Source organism: Pseudophryne corroboree, chromosome 4 (genome assembly GCF_028390025.1).
Source record: "Pseudophryne corroboree isolate aPseCor3 chromosome 4, aPseCor3.hap2, whole genome shotgun sequence".
Taxonomy (NCBI): Eukaryota; Metazoa; Chordata; class Amphibia; order Anura; family Myobatrachidae; genus Pseudophryne; species Pseudophryne corroboree.
Window position 1 is genome coordinate 17869207 of NC_086447.1, and position 12853 is coordinate 17882059.

At 36.7% G+C, this 12853-nt stretch overlaps 9 non-coding genes across 9 annotated transcripts; 1 reads left to right on the forward strand and 8 right to left on the reverse strand.

Annotated features, from left to right (window-relative positions):
• Nucleotides 1-1292: 1292 nt before the first annotated feature.
• TRNAM-CAU (transfer RNA methionine (anticodon CAU)) lies at nucleotides 1293-1364 on the reverse strand. Its single transcript has one exon. It is a non-coding gene; the product is annotated as a tRNA-Met (tRNA).
• Nucleotides 1365-2453: 1089 nt separating this feature from the next.
• On the reverse strand, nucleotides 2454-2525 carry TRNAM-CAU (transfer RNA methionine (anticodon CAU)). Its single transcript has one exon. It is a non-coding gene; the product is annotated as a tRNA-Met (tRNA).
• A 186-nt stretch (nucleotides 2526-2711) lies between these two features.
• TRNAN-GUU (transfer RNA asparagine (anticodon GUU)) lies at nucleotides 2712-2785 on the forward strand. The gene has a single exon. It is a non-coding gene; the product is annotated as a tRNA-Asn (tRNA).
• An 835-nt stretch (nucleotides 2786-3620) lies between these two features.
• TRNAM-CAU (transfer RNA methionine (anticodon CAU)) lies at nucleotides 3621-3692 on the reverse strand. Its single transcript has one exon. It is a non-coding gene; the product is annotated as a tRNA-Met (tRNA).
• A 1089-nt stretch (nucleotides 3693-4781) lies between these two features.
• On the reverse strand, nucleotides 4782-4853 carry TRNAM-CAU (transfer RNA methionine (anticodon CAU)). Its single transcript has one exon. It is a non-coding gene; the product is annotated as a tRNA-Met (tRNA).
• Nucleotides 4854-8276: 3423 nt separating this feature from the next.
• Nucleotides 8277-8348, reverse strand: TRNAM-CAU (transfer RNA methionine (anticodon CAU)). The gene has a single exon. It is a non-coding gene; the product is annotated as a tRNA-Met (tRNA).
• Nucleotides 8349-9437: 1089 nt separating this feature from the next.
• Nucleotides 9438-9509, reverse strand: TRNAM-CAU (transfer RNA methionine (anticodon CAU)). The gene has a single exon. It is a non-coding gene; the product is annotated as a tRNA-Met (tRNA).
• A 1088-nt stretch (nucleotides 9510-10597) lies between these two features.
• TRNAM-CAU (transfer RNA methionine (anticodon CAU)) lies at nucleotides 10598-10669 on the reverse strand. The gene has a single exon. It is a non-coding gene; the product is annotated as a tRNA-Met (tRNA).
• Nucleotides 10670-11762: 1093 nt separating this feature from the next.
• On the reverse strand, nucleotides 11763-11834 carry TRNAM-CAU (transfer RNA methionine (anticodon CAU)). The gene has a single exon. It is a non-coding gene; the product is annotated as a tRNA-Met (tRNA).
• Between the last annotated feature and the right edge of the window lie 1019 nt (nucleotides 11835-12853).

The following is a 12853-nucleotide window of genomic DNA, read 5'->3' on the forward strand; positions in this document are numbered from 1 at the left end:
GCTGTCAATATACTATTAAAACAAATTAAAATGTTAAAAGTTATTGTACTTTAAGTAAAAATAAAAGAGTCAAAATATCAATCCCAGTTTTGGAAGAATTTAATTAACAAAAAATTAAGTGCACATAGCAGAGGATAGTTTCGATCCATCGACCTCTGGGTTATGGGCCCAGCACGCTTCCGCTGCGCCACTCTGCTGCTCATGTTAGTGTCAGAGATCCTGATGTACTCACTCATCATGTGAAAGTACCAATGTGTTTCTTCGTTGGTCAATGGAAGAAAAATCTTGCAAAACTCTCCAGATTATTGCCTTTTTAACCTTTTTCTAGGAAACTTTCTAGATGAATGCTTTTTAGCCTTTGTCAGTACATGCTTTTGCAAGCTGTCTCTGTGGCGCAATCAGTAAGCGCATTTGGCTGTTAACCTAAAGGTTGGTGGTTCAATCCCACCCAGGGATGTTATTGACCGTGTGATCAAATTTTGGTGATCTTTAAGTAGACAAGTCAAAATTTCAAACCACCTCTTATAGTGTAGGGTACCTGGCCTTCTCTGATGCAATCAGAGTCAGATTTCATTAAGTCATTTTATAAAAAACAGGAAGCACAATTTAGCATGGGGTTGCAGAGAAAAAAAATTACGCAGGCAGAGAAATCCAATTGAGTGATTAATCAGCTCTCCATTTTATGGCTTTATTTTTATGCTAACACATTTGCTCTCTGAAAAGTGTCCACAAAGCCAAGTCTCTGATTAACACCTTTGTAGGAATGGTTTTTCACCTATTACTGATTAAAACTTGCTTCATTGGAAAGGCAGCAAGATGCATCCTCATTACAATGTCCACTGAAATAATACAGGTTGACACCAGGAAACATAAACCTCACTGCATCCTTGCTGCTTTCTCAAGTGGGAATCTGTTTAATGTGAAAACCAGGTGATATATAATCAGCACACAGGTAAGAAGTTAAGAAAATCTTTATTTAAGGGTGAAGATGTTTCTCACAAAATCATTGCCCCAATGCATCATTTAAATTCAAGCTGGAAAGATGATTTTGAAATATCAATTGTACATTTTGCATTGCTCTTCTGGTGACAATGTAGCTTGTTTTTGGCAATTACCATTTCAGTAATAGGGTAAAGAAAATTAAGTGGATTTCTGAAAGAAAACAATGCTGTCAATATACTATTAAAACAAATTAAAATGTTAAAAGTTATTGTACTTTAAGTAAAAATAAAAGAGTCAAAATATCAATCCCAGTTTTGGAAGAATTTAATTAACAAAAAATTAAGTGCTCATAGCAGAGGATGGTTTCGATCCATCGACCTCTGGGTTATGGGCCCAGCACGCTTCCGCTGCGCCACTCTGCTGCTCATGTTAGTGTCAGAGATCCTGAAGTACTCACTCATCATGTGAAAGTACCAATGTGTTTCTTCGTTGGTCAATGGAAGAAAAATCTTGCAAAACTCTCCAGATTATTGCCTTTTTAACCTTTTTCTAGGAAACTTTCTAGATGAATGCTTTTTAGCCTTTGTCAGTACATGCTTTTGCAAGCTGTCTCTGTGGCGCAATCGGTAAGCGCATTCGGCTGTTAACCTAAAGGTTGGTGGTTCAATCCCACCCAGGGATGTTATTGACCGTGTGATCAAATTTTGGTGATCTTTAAGTAGACAAGTCAAAATTTCAAACCACCTCTTATAGTGTAGGGTACCTGGCCTTCTCTGATGCAATCAGATTTGATTAAGTCATTTTATAAAAAACAGGAAGCACAATTTAGCATGGGGTTGCAGAGAAAAAAAATTACGCAGGCAGAGAAATCCAATTGAGTGATTAATCAGCTCTCCATTTTATGGCTTTATTTTTATGCTAACACATTTGCTCTCTGAAAAGTGTCCACAAAGCCAAGTCTCTGATTAACACCTTTGTAGGAATGGTTTTTCACCTATTACTGATTAAAACTTGCTTCATTGGAAAGGCAGCAAGATGCATCCTCATTACAATGTCCACTGAAATAATACAGGTTGACACCAGGAAACATAAACCTCACTGCATCCTTGCTGCTTTCTCAAGTGGGAATCTGTTTAATGTGAAAACCAGGTGATATATAATCAGCACACAGGTAAGAAGTTAAGAAAATCTTTATTTAAGGGTGAAGATGTTTCTCACAAAATCATTGCCCCAATGCATCATTTAAATTCAAGCTGGAAAGATGATTTTGAAATATCAATTGTACATTTTGCATTGCTCTTCTGGTGACAATGTAGCTTGTTTTTGTCAATTACCATTTCAGTAATAGGGTAAAGAAAATTAAGTGGATTTCTGAAAGAAAACAATGCTGTCAATATACTATTAAAACAAATTAAAATGTTAAAAGTTATTGTAATTTAAGTAAAAATAAAAGAGTCAAAATATCAATCCCAGTTTTGGAAGAATTTAATTAACAAAAAATTAAGTGCACATAGCAGAGGATGGTTTCGATCCATCGACCTCTGGGTTATGGGCCCAGCACGCTTCCGCTGCGCCACTCTGCTGCTCATGTTAGTGTCAGAGATCCTGAAGTACTCACTCATCATGTGAAAGTACCAATGTGTTTCTTCATTGGTCAATGGAAGAAAAATCTTGCAAAACTCTCCAGATTATTGCCTTTTTAACCTTTTTCTAGGAAACTTTCTAGATGAATGCTTTTTAGCCTTTGTCAGTACATGCTTGTGCAAGCTGTCTCTGTGGCGCAATCGGTTAGCGCATTCAGCTGTTAACCGAAAGGTTGGTGGTTCAATCCCACCCAGGGACGTAACTGACCGTGTGATCAAATTTTGGTGATCTTTAAGTAGACAAGTCAAAATTTCAAACCACCTCTTATAGTGTAGGGTACCTGGCCTTCTCTGATGCAATCAGAGTCAGATTTGATTAAGTCATTTTATAAAAAACAGGAAGCACAATTTAGCATGGGGTTGCAGAAAAAAAAAATTACGCAGGCAGAGAAATCCAATTGAGTGATTAATCAGCTCTCCATTTTATGGCTTTATTTTTATGCTAACACATTTGCTCTCTGAAAAGTGTCCACAAAGCCAAGTCTCTGATTAACACCTTTGTAGGAATGGTTTTTCACCTATTACTGATTAAAACTTGCTTCATTGGAAAGGCAGCAAGATGCATCCTCATTACAATGTCCACTGAAATAATACAGGTTGACACCAGGAAACATAAACCTCACTGCATCCTTGCTGCTTTCTCAAGTGGGAATCTGTTTAATGTGAAAACCAGGTGATATATAATCAGCACACAGGTAAGAAGTTAAGAAAATCTTTATTTAAGGGTGAAGATGTTTCTCACAAAATCATTGCCCCAATGCATCATTGAAATTCAAGCTGGAAAGATGATTTTGAAATATCAATTGTACATTTTGCATTGCTCTTCTGGTGACAATGTAGCTTGTTTTTGTCAATTACCATTTCAGTAATAGGGTAAAGAAAATTAAGTGGATTTCTGAAAGAAAACAATGCTGTCAATATACTATTAAAACAAATTAAAATGTTAAAAGTTATTGTACTTTAAGTAAAAATAAAAGAGTCAAAATATCAATCCCAGTTTTGGAAGAATTTAATTAACAAAAAATTAAGTGCACATAGCAGAGGATGGTTTCGATCCATCGACCTCTGGGTTATGGGCCCAGCACGCTTCCGCTGCGCCACTCTGCTGCTCATGTTAGTGTCAGAGATCCTGAAGTATTCACTCATCATGTGAAAGTACCAATGTGTTTCTTCGTTGGTCAATGGAAGAAAAATCTTGCAAAACTCTCCAGATTATTGCCTTTTTAACCTTTTTCTAGGAAACTTTCTAGATGAATGCTTTTTAGCCTTTGTCAGTACATGCTTTTGCAAGCTGTCTCTGTGGCGCAATCGGTAAGCGCATTCGGCTGTTAACCTAAAGGTTGGTGGTTCAATCCCACCCAGGGATGTTATTGACCGTGTGATCAAATTTTGGTGATCTTTAAGTAGACAAGTCAAAATTTCAAACCACCTCTTATAGTGTAGGGTACCTGGCCTTCTCTGAAGCAGTCAGATTTGATTAAGTCATTTTATAAAAAACAGGAAGCACAATTTAGCATGGGGTTGCAGAGAAAAAAAATTACGCAGGCCGAGAAATCCAATTGAGTGATTAATCAGCTCTCCATTTTATGGCTTTATTTTTATGCTAACACATTTGCTCTCTGAAAAGTGTCCACAAAGCCAAGTCTCTGATTAACACCTTTGTAGGAATGGTTTTTCACCTATTACTGATTAAAACTTGCTTCATTGGAAAGGCAGCAAGATGCATCCTCATTACAATGTCCACTGAAATAATACAGGTTGACACCAGGAAACATAAACCTCACTGCATCCTTGCTGCTTTCTCAAGTGGGAATCTGTTTAATGTGAAAACCAGGTGATATATAATCAGCACACAGGTAAGAAGTTAAGAAAATCTTTATTTAAGGGTGAAGATGTTTCTCACAAAATCATTGCCCCAATGCATCATTTAAATTCAAGCTGGAAAGATGATTTTGAAATATCAATTGTACATTTTGCATTGCTCTTCTGGTGACAATGTAGCTTGTTTTTGTCAATTACCATTTCAGTAATAGGGTAAAGAAAATTAAGTGGATTTCTGAAAGAAAACAATGCTGTCAATATACTATTAAAACAAATTAAAATGTTAAAAGTTATTGTACTTTAAGTAAAAATAAAAGAGTCAAAATATCAATCCCAGTTTTGGAAGAATTTAATTAACAAAAAAATAAGTGCACATAGCAGAGGATGGTTTCGATCCATCGACCTCTGGGTTATGGGCCCAGCACGCTTCCGCTGCGCCACTCTGCTGCTCATGTTAGTGTCAGAGATCCTGAAGTACTCACTCATCATGTGAAAGTACCAATGTGTTTCTTCGTTGGTCAATGGAAGAAAAATCTTGCAAAACTCTCCAGATTATTGCCTTTTTAACCTTTTTCTAGGAAACTTTCTATATGAATGCTTTTTAGCCTTTGTCAGTACATGCTTTTGCAAGCTGTCTCTGTGGCGCAATCGGTAAGCGCATTCGGCTGTTAACCTAAAGGTTGGTGGTTCAATCCCACCCAGGGATGTTATTGACCGTGTGATCAAATTTTGGTGATCTTTAAGTAGACAAGTCAAAATTTCAAACCACCTCTTATAGTGTAGGGTACCTGGCCTTCTCTGAAGCAGTCAGATTTGATTAAGTCATTTTATAAAAAACAGGAAGCACAATTTAGCATGGGGTTGCAGAGAAAAAAAATTATGCAGGCCGAGAAATCCAATTGAGTGATTAATCAGCTCTCCATTTGATGGCTTTATTTTTATGCTAACACATTTGCTCTCTGAAAAGTGTCCACAAAGCCAAGTCTCTGATTAACACCTTTGTAGGGACGGTTTTTCACCTATTACTGATTAAAACTTGCTTCATTGGAAAGGCAGCAAGATGCATCCTCATTACAATGTCCACTGAAATAATACAGGTTGACACCAGGAAACATAAACCTCACTGCATCCTTGCTGCTTTCTCAAGTGGGAATCTGTTTAATGTGAAAACCAGGTGATATCTAATCAGCACACAGGTAAGAAGTTAAGAAAATCTTTATTTAAGGGTGAAGATGTTTCTCACAAAATTGTTGCCCCAATGCATCATTGAAATTCAAGCTGGAAAGATGATTTTGAAATATCAATTGTACATTTTGCATTGCTCTTCTGGTGACAATGTAGCTTGTTTTTGTCAATTACCATTTCAGTAATAGGGTAAAGAAAATTAAGTGGATTTCTGAAAGAAAACAATGCTGTCAATATACTATTAAAACAAATTAAAATGTTAAAAGTTATTGTACTTTAAGTAAAAATAAAAGAGTCAAAATATCAATCCCAGTTTTGGAAGAATTTAATTAACAAAAAAATAAGTGCACATAGCAGAGGATGGTTTCGATCCATCGAACTCTGGGTTATGGGCACAGCACGCTTCCGCTGCGCCACTCTGCTGCTCGTGTAAGTGTCAGAGATCCTGAAGTACTCACTCATCATGTGAAAGTACCAATGTGTTTCTTCGTTGGTCAATGGAAGAAAAATCTTGCAAAACTCTCCAGATTATTGCCTTTTTAACCTTTTTCTAGGAAAGTTTCTAGATGAATGCTTTCTAGCCTTTGTCAGTACATGCTTTTGCAAGCTGTCTCTGTGGCGCAATCGGTAAGCGCATTCGGCTGTTAACTGAAAGGTTGGTGATTCAATCCCACCCAGGGACGTAACTGACCGTGTGATCAAATCTTGGTGATCTTTAAGTAGACAAGTCAAAATTTCAAACCACCTCTTATAGTGTAGGGTACCTGGCCTTCTCTGATGCAATCAGAGTCAGATTTGATGAAGTCATTTTATAAAAAACAGGAAGCACAATTTAGCATGGGGTTGCAGAGAAAAAAAATTATGCAGGCAGAGAAATCCAATTGAGTGATTAATCAGCTCTCCATTTTATGGCTTTATTTTTATGCTAACACATTTGCTCTTTGAAAAGTGTCCACAAAGCCAAGTCTCTGATTAACACCTTTGTAGGAATGGTTTTTCACCTATTACTGATTAAAACTTGCTTCATTGGAAAGGAAGCAAGATGCATCCTCATTACAATGTCCACTAAAATAATACAGGTTGACACCAGGAAACATAAACCTCACTGCATCCTTGCTGCTTTCTCAAGTGGGAATCTGTTTAATGTGAAAACCAGGTGATATCTAATCAGCACACAGGTAAGAAGTTCAGAAAATCTTTATTTAAGGGTGAAGATGTTTCTCACAAAATTGTTGCCCCAATGCATCATTGAAATTCAAGCTGGAAAGATGATTTTGAAATATCAATTGTACATTTTGCATTGCTCTTCTGGTGACAATGTAGCTTGTTTTTGTCAATTACCATTTCAGTAATAGGGTAAAGAAAATTAAGTGGATTTCTGAAAGAAAACAATGCTGTCAATATACTATTAAAACAAATTAAAATGTTAAAAGTTATTGTACTTTAAGTAAAAATAAAAGAGTCAAAATATCAATCCCAGTTTTGGAAGAATTTAATTAACAAAAAAATAAGTGCACATAGCAGAGGATGGTTTCGATCCATCGAACTCTGGGTTATGGGCACAGCACGCTTCCGCTGCGCCACTCTGCTGCTCGTGTAAGTGTCAGAGATCCTGAAGTACTCACTCATCATGTGAAAGTACCAATGTGTTTCTTCGTTGGTCAATGGAAGAAAAATCTTGCAAAACTCTCCAGATTATTGCCTTTTTAACCTTTTTCTAGGAAAGTTTCTAGATGAATGCTTTCTAGCCTTTGTCAGTACATGCTTTTGCAAGCTGTCTCTGTGGCGCAATCGGTAAGCGCATTCGGCTGTTAACTGAAAGGTTGGTGATTCAATCCCACCCAGGGACGTAACTGACCGTGTGATCAAATCTTGGTGATCTTTAAGTAGACAAGTCAAAATTTCAAACCACCTCTTATAGTGTAGGGTACCTGGCCTTCTCTGATGCAATCAGAGTCAGATTTGATGAAGTCATTTTATAAAAAACAGGAAGCACAATTTAGCATGGGGTTGCAGAGAAAAAAAATTATGCAGGCAGAGAAATCCAATTGAGTGATTAATCAGCTCTCCATTTTATGGCTTTATTTTTATGCTAACACATTTGCTCTTTGAAAAGTGTCCACAAAGCCAAGTCTCTGATTAACACCTTTGTAGGAATGGTTTTTCACCTATTACTGATTAAAACTTGCTTCATTGGAAAGGAAGCAAGATGCATCCTCATTACAATGTCCACTAAAATAATACAGGTTGACACCAGGAAACATAAACCTCACTGCATCCTTGCTGCTTTCTCAAGTGGGAATCTGTTTAATGTGAAAACCAGGTGATATCTAATCAGCACACAGGTAAGAAGTTCAGAAAATCTTTATTTAAGGGTGAAGATGTTTCTCACAAAATTGTTGCCCCAATGCATCATTGAAATTCAAGCTGGAAAGATGATTTTGAAATATCAATTGTACATTTTGCATTGCTCTTCTGGTGACAATGTAGCTTGTTTTTGTCAATTACCATTTCAGTAATAGGGTAAAGAAAATTAAGTGGATTTCTGAAAGAAAACAATGCTGTCAATATACTATTAAAACAAATTAAAATGTTAAAAGTTATTGTACTTTAAGTAAAAATAAAAGAGTCAAAATATCAATCCCAGTTTTGGAAGAATTTAATTAACAAAAAAATAAGTGCACATAGCAGAGGATGGTTTCGATCCATCGACCTCTGGGTTATGGGCCCAGCACGCTTCCGCTGCGCCACTCTGCTGCTCCTGTAAGTGTAAGAGATCCTGAAGTACTCACTCATCATGTGAAAGTACCAATGTGTTTCTTCGTTGGTCAATGGAAGAAAAATCTTGCAAAACTCTCCAGATTATTGCCTTTTTAACCTTTTTCTAGGAAACTTTCTAGATGAATGCTTTTTAGCCTTTGTCAGTACATGCTTTTGCAAGCTGTCTCTGTGGCGCAATCGGTAAGCGCATTCGGCTGTTAACCTAAAGGTTGGTGGTTCAATCCCACCCAGGGATGTTATTGACCGTGTGATCAAATTTTGGTGTTCTTTAAGTAGACAAGTCAAAATTTCAAACCACCTCTTATAGTGTAGGGTACCTGGCCTTCTCTGATGCAGTCAGATTTGATTAAGTCATTTTATAAAAAAGAGGAAGCACAATTTAGCATGGGGTTGCAGAGAAAAAAAATTATGCAGGCAGAGAAATCCAATTGAGTGATTAATCAGCTCTCCATTTTATGGCTTTATTTTTATGCTAACACAATTGCTCTCTGAAAAGTGTCCACAAAGCCACGTTTCTGATTAACACCTTTGTAGGAATGGTTTTTCACCTATTACTGATTAAAACTTGCTTCATTGGAAAGGCAGCAAGATGCATCCTCATTACAATGTCCACTGAAATAATACAGGTTGACACCAGGAAACATAAACCTCACTGCATCCTTGCTGCTTTCTCAAGTGGGAATCTGTTTAATGTGAAAACCAGGTGATATCTAATCAGCACACAGGTAAGAAGTTAAGAAAATCTTTATTTAAGGGTGAAGATGTTTCTCACAAAATTGTTGCCCCAATGCATCATTGAAATTCAAGCTGGAAAGATGATTTTGAAATATCAATTGTACATTTTGCATTGCTCTTCTGGTGACAATGTAGCTTGTTTTTGTCAATTACCATTTCAGTAATAGGGTAAAGAAAATTAAGTGGATTTCTGAAAGAAAACAATGCTGTCAATATACTATTAAAACAAATTAAAATGTTAAAAGTTATTGTACTTTAAGTAAAAATAAAAGAGTCAAAATATCAATCCCAGTTTTGGAAGAATTTAATTAACATAAAATTAAGCGCACATAGCAGAGGATGGTTTCGATCCATCAACCTCTGGGTTATGGGCCCAGCACGCTTCCGCTGCGCCACTCTGCTGCTCATGTTAGTGTCAGAGATCCTGATGTACTCACTCATCATGTGAAAGTACCAATGTGTTTCTTCGTTGGTCAATGGAAGAAAAATCTTGCAAAACTCTCCAGATTATTGCCTTTTTAAGCTTTTCTAGGAAACTTTCTAGATGAATGCTTTTCAGCCTTTGTCAGTACATGCTTTTGCAAGCTGTCTCTGTGGCGCAATCGGTAAGCGCATTCGGCTGTTAACCTAAAGGTTGGTGGTTCAATCCCACCCAGAGATGTTATTGACCGTGTGATCAAATTTTGGTGATCTTTAAGTAGACTAGTCAAAATTTCAAACCACCTCTTATAGTGTAGGGTACCTGGCCTTCTCTGATGCAGTCAGATTTGATTAAGTCATTTTATAAAAAACAGGAAGCACAATTTAGCATGGGGTTGCAGAGAAAAAAAATTATGCAGGCAGAGAAATCCAATTGAGTGATTAATCAGCTCTCCATTTTATGGCTTTATTTTTATGCTAACACATTTGCTCTCTGAAAAGTGTCCACAAAGCCAAGTCTCTGATTAACACCTTTGTAGGAATGGTTTTTCACCTATTACTGATTAAAACTTGCTTCATTGGAAAGGCAGCAAGATGCATCCTCATTACAATGTCCACTGAAATAATACAGGTTGACACCAGGAAACATAAACTTCACTGCATCCTTGCTGCTTTCTCAAGTGGGAATCTGTTTAATGTGAAAACCAGGTGATATCTAATCAGCACACAGGTAAGAAGTTAAGAAAATCTTTATTTAAGGGTGAAGATGTTTCTCACAAAATTGTTGCCCCAATGCATCATTGAAATTCAAGCGGGAAAGATGATTTTGAAATATCAATTGTACATTTTGCATTGCTCTTCTGGTGACAATGTAGCTTGTTTTTGTCAATTACCATTTCAGTAATAGGGTAAAGAAAATTAAGTGGATTTCTGAAAGAAAACAATGCTGTCAATATACTATTAAAACAAATTAAAATGTTAAAAGTTATTGTACTTTAAGTAAAAATAAAAGAGTCAAAATATCAATCCCAGTTTTGGAAGAATTTAATTAACATAAAATTAAGCGCACATAGCAGAGGATGGTTTCGATCCATCGACCTCTGGGTTATGGGCCCAGCACGCTTCCGCTGCGCCACTCTGCTGCTCATGTTAGTGTCAGAGATCCTGATGTACTCACTCATTATGTGAAAGTACCAATGTGTTTCTTCGTTGGTCAATGGAAAAAATCTTGCTAAACTCTCCAGATTATTGCCTTTTTAAGCTTTTTCTAGGAAACTTTCTAGATGAATGCTTTTTAGCCTTTGTCAGTACATGCTTTTGCAAGTTGTCTCTGTGGCGCAATCGGTTAGTGCATTCGGCTGTTAACCGAAAGGTTGGTGGTTCAATCCCACCCAGGGAAGTAACTGAACATGTGATCAAATTTTGGTGATCTTTAAGTAGACAAGTCAAAATTTCAAACCACCTCTTATAGTGTAGGGTACCTGGCCTTCTCTGATGCAATCAGAGTCTGATTTGATTAAGTCATTTTATAAAAAACAGGAAGCACAATTTAGCATGGGGTTGCAGAGAAAAAAAATTATGCAGGCAGAGAAATCCAATTGAGTGATTAATCAGCTCTCCATTTTATGGCTTTATTTTTATGCTAACACATTTGCTCTTTGAAAAGTGTCCACAAAGCCAAGTCTCTGATTAAAACCTTTGTAGGAATGGTTTTTCACCTATTACTGATTAAAACTTGCTTCATTGGAAAGGAAGCAAGATGCATCCTCATTACAATGTCCACTGAAATAATACAGGTTGACACCAGGAAACATAAACCTCACTGCATCCTTGCTGCTTTCTGAAGTGGGAATCTGTTTAATGTGAAAACCAGGTGATATCTAATCAGCACACAGGTAAGAAGTTAAGAAAATCTTTATTTAAGGGTGAAGATGTTTCTCACAAAATTGTTGCCCCAATGCATCATTGAAATTCAAGCTGGAAAGATGATTTTGAAATATCAATTGTACATTTTGCATTGCTCTTCTGGTGACAATGTAGCTTGTTTTTGTCAATTACCATTTCAGTAATAGGGTAAAGAAAATTAAGTGTATTTCTGAAAGAAAACAATGCTGTCAATATACTATTAAAACAAATTAAAATGTTAAAAGTTATTGTACTTTAAGTAAAAATAAAAGAGTCAAAATATCAATCCCAGTTTTGGAAGAATTTAATTAACAAAAAATTAAGTGCACATAGCAGAGGATGGTTTCGATCCATCGACCTCTGGGTTATGGGCCCAGCACGCTTCCGCTGCGCCACTCTGCTGCTCATGTTAGTGTCAGAGATCCTGATGTACTCACTCATCATGTGAAAGTACCAATGTGTTTCTTCGTTGGTCAATGGAAGAAAAATCTTGCAAAACTCTCCAGATTATTGCCTTTTTAAGCTTTTTCTAGGAAACTTTCTAGATGAATGCTTTTTAGCCTTTGTCAGTACATGCTTTTGCAAGCTGTCTCTGTGGCGCAATCGGTAAGCGCATTCGGCTGTTAACCTAAAGGTTGGTGGTTCAATCCCACCCAGGGATGTTATTGACCGTGCGATCAAATTTTGGTGATCTTTAAGTAGACAAGTCAAAATTTCAAACCACCTCTTATAGTGTAGGGTACCTAGCCTTCTCTGATGCAATCAGAGTCAGATTTGATTAAGTCATTTTATAAAAAACAGGAAGCACAATTTAGCATGGGGTTGCAGAGAAAAAAAATTATGCAGGCAGAGAAATCCAATTGAGTGATTAATCAGCTCTCCATTTTATGGCTTTATTTTTATGCTAACACATTTGCTCTCTGAAAAGTGTCCACAAAGCCAAGTCTCTGATTAACACCTTTGTAGGAATGGTTTTTCACCTATTACTGATTAAAACTTGCTTCATTGGAAAGGCAGCAAGATGCATCCTCATTACAATGTCCACTGAAATAATACAGGTTGACACCAGGAAACATAAACTTCACTGCATCCTTGCTGCTTTCTCAAGTGGGAATCTGTTTAATGTGAAAACCAGGTGATATCTAATCAGCACACAGGTAAGAAGTTAAGAAAATCTTTATTTAAGGGTGAAGATGTTTCTCACAAAATTGTTGCCCCAATGCATCATTGAAATTCAAGCTGGAAAGATGATTTTGAAATATCAATTGTACATTTTGCATTGCTCTTCTGGTGACAATGTAGCTTGTTTTTGTCAATTACCATTTCAGTAATAGGGTAAAGAAAATTAAGTGGATTTCTGAAAGAAATCAATGCTGTCAATATACTATTAAAACAAATTAAAATGTTAAACGTTATTGTAC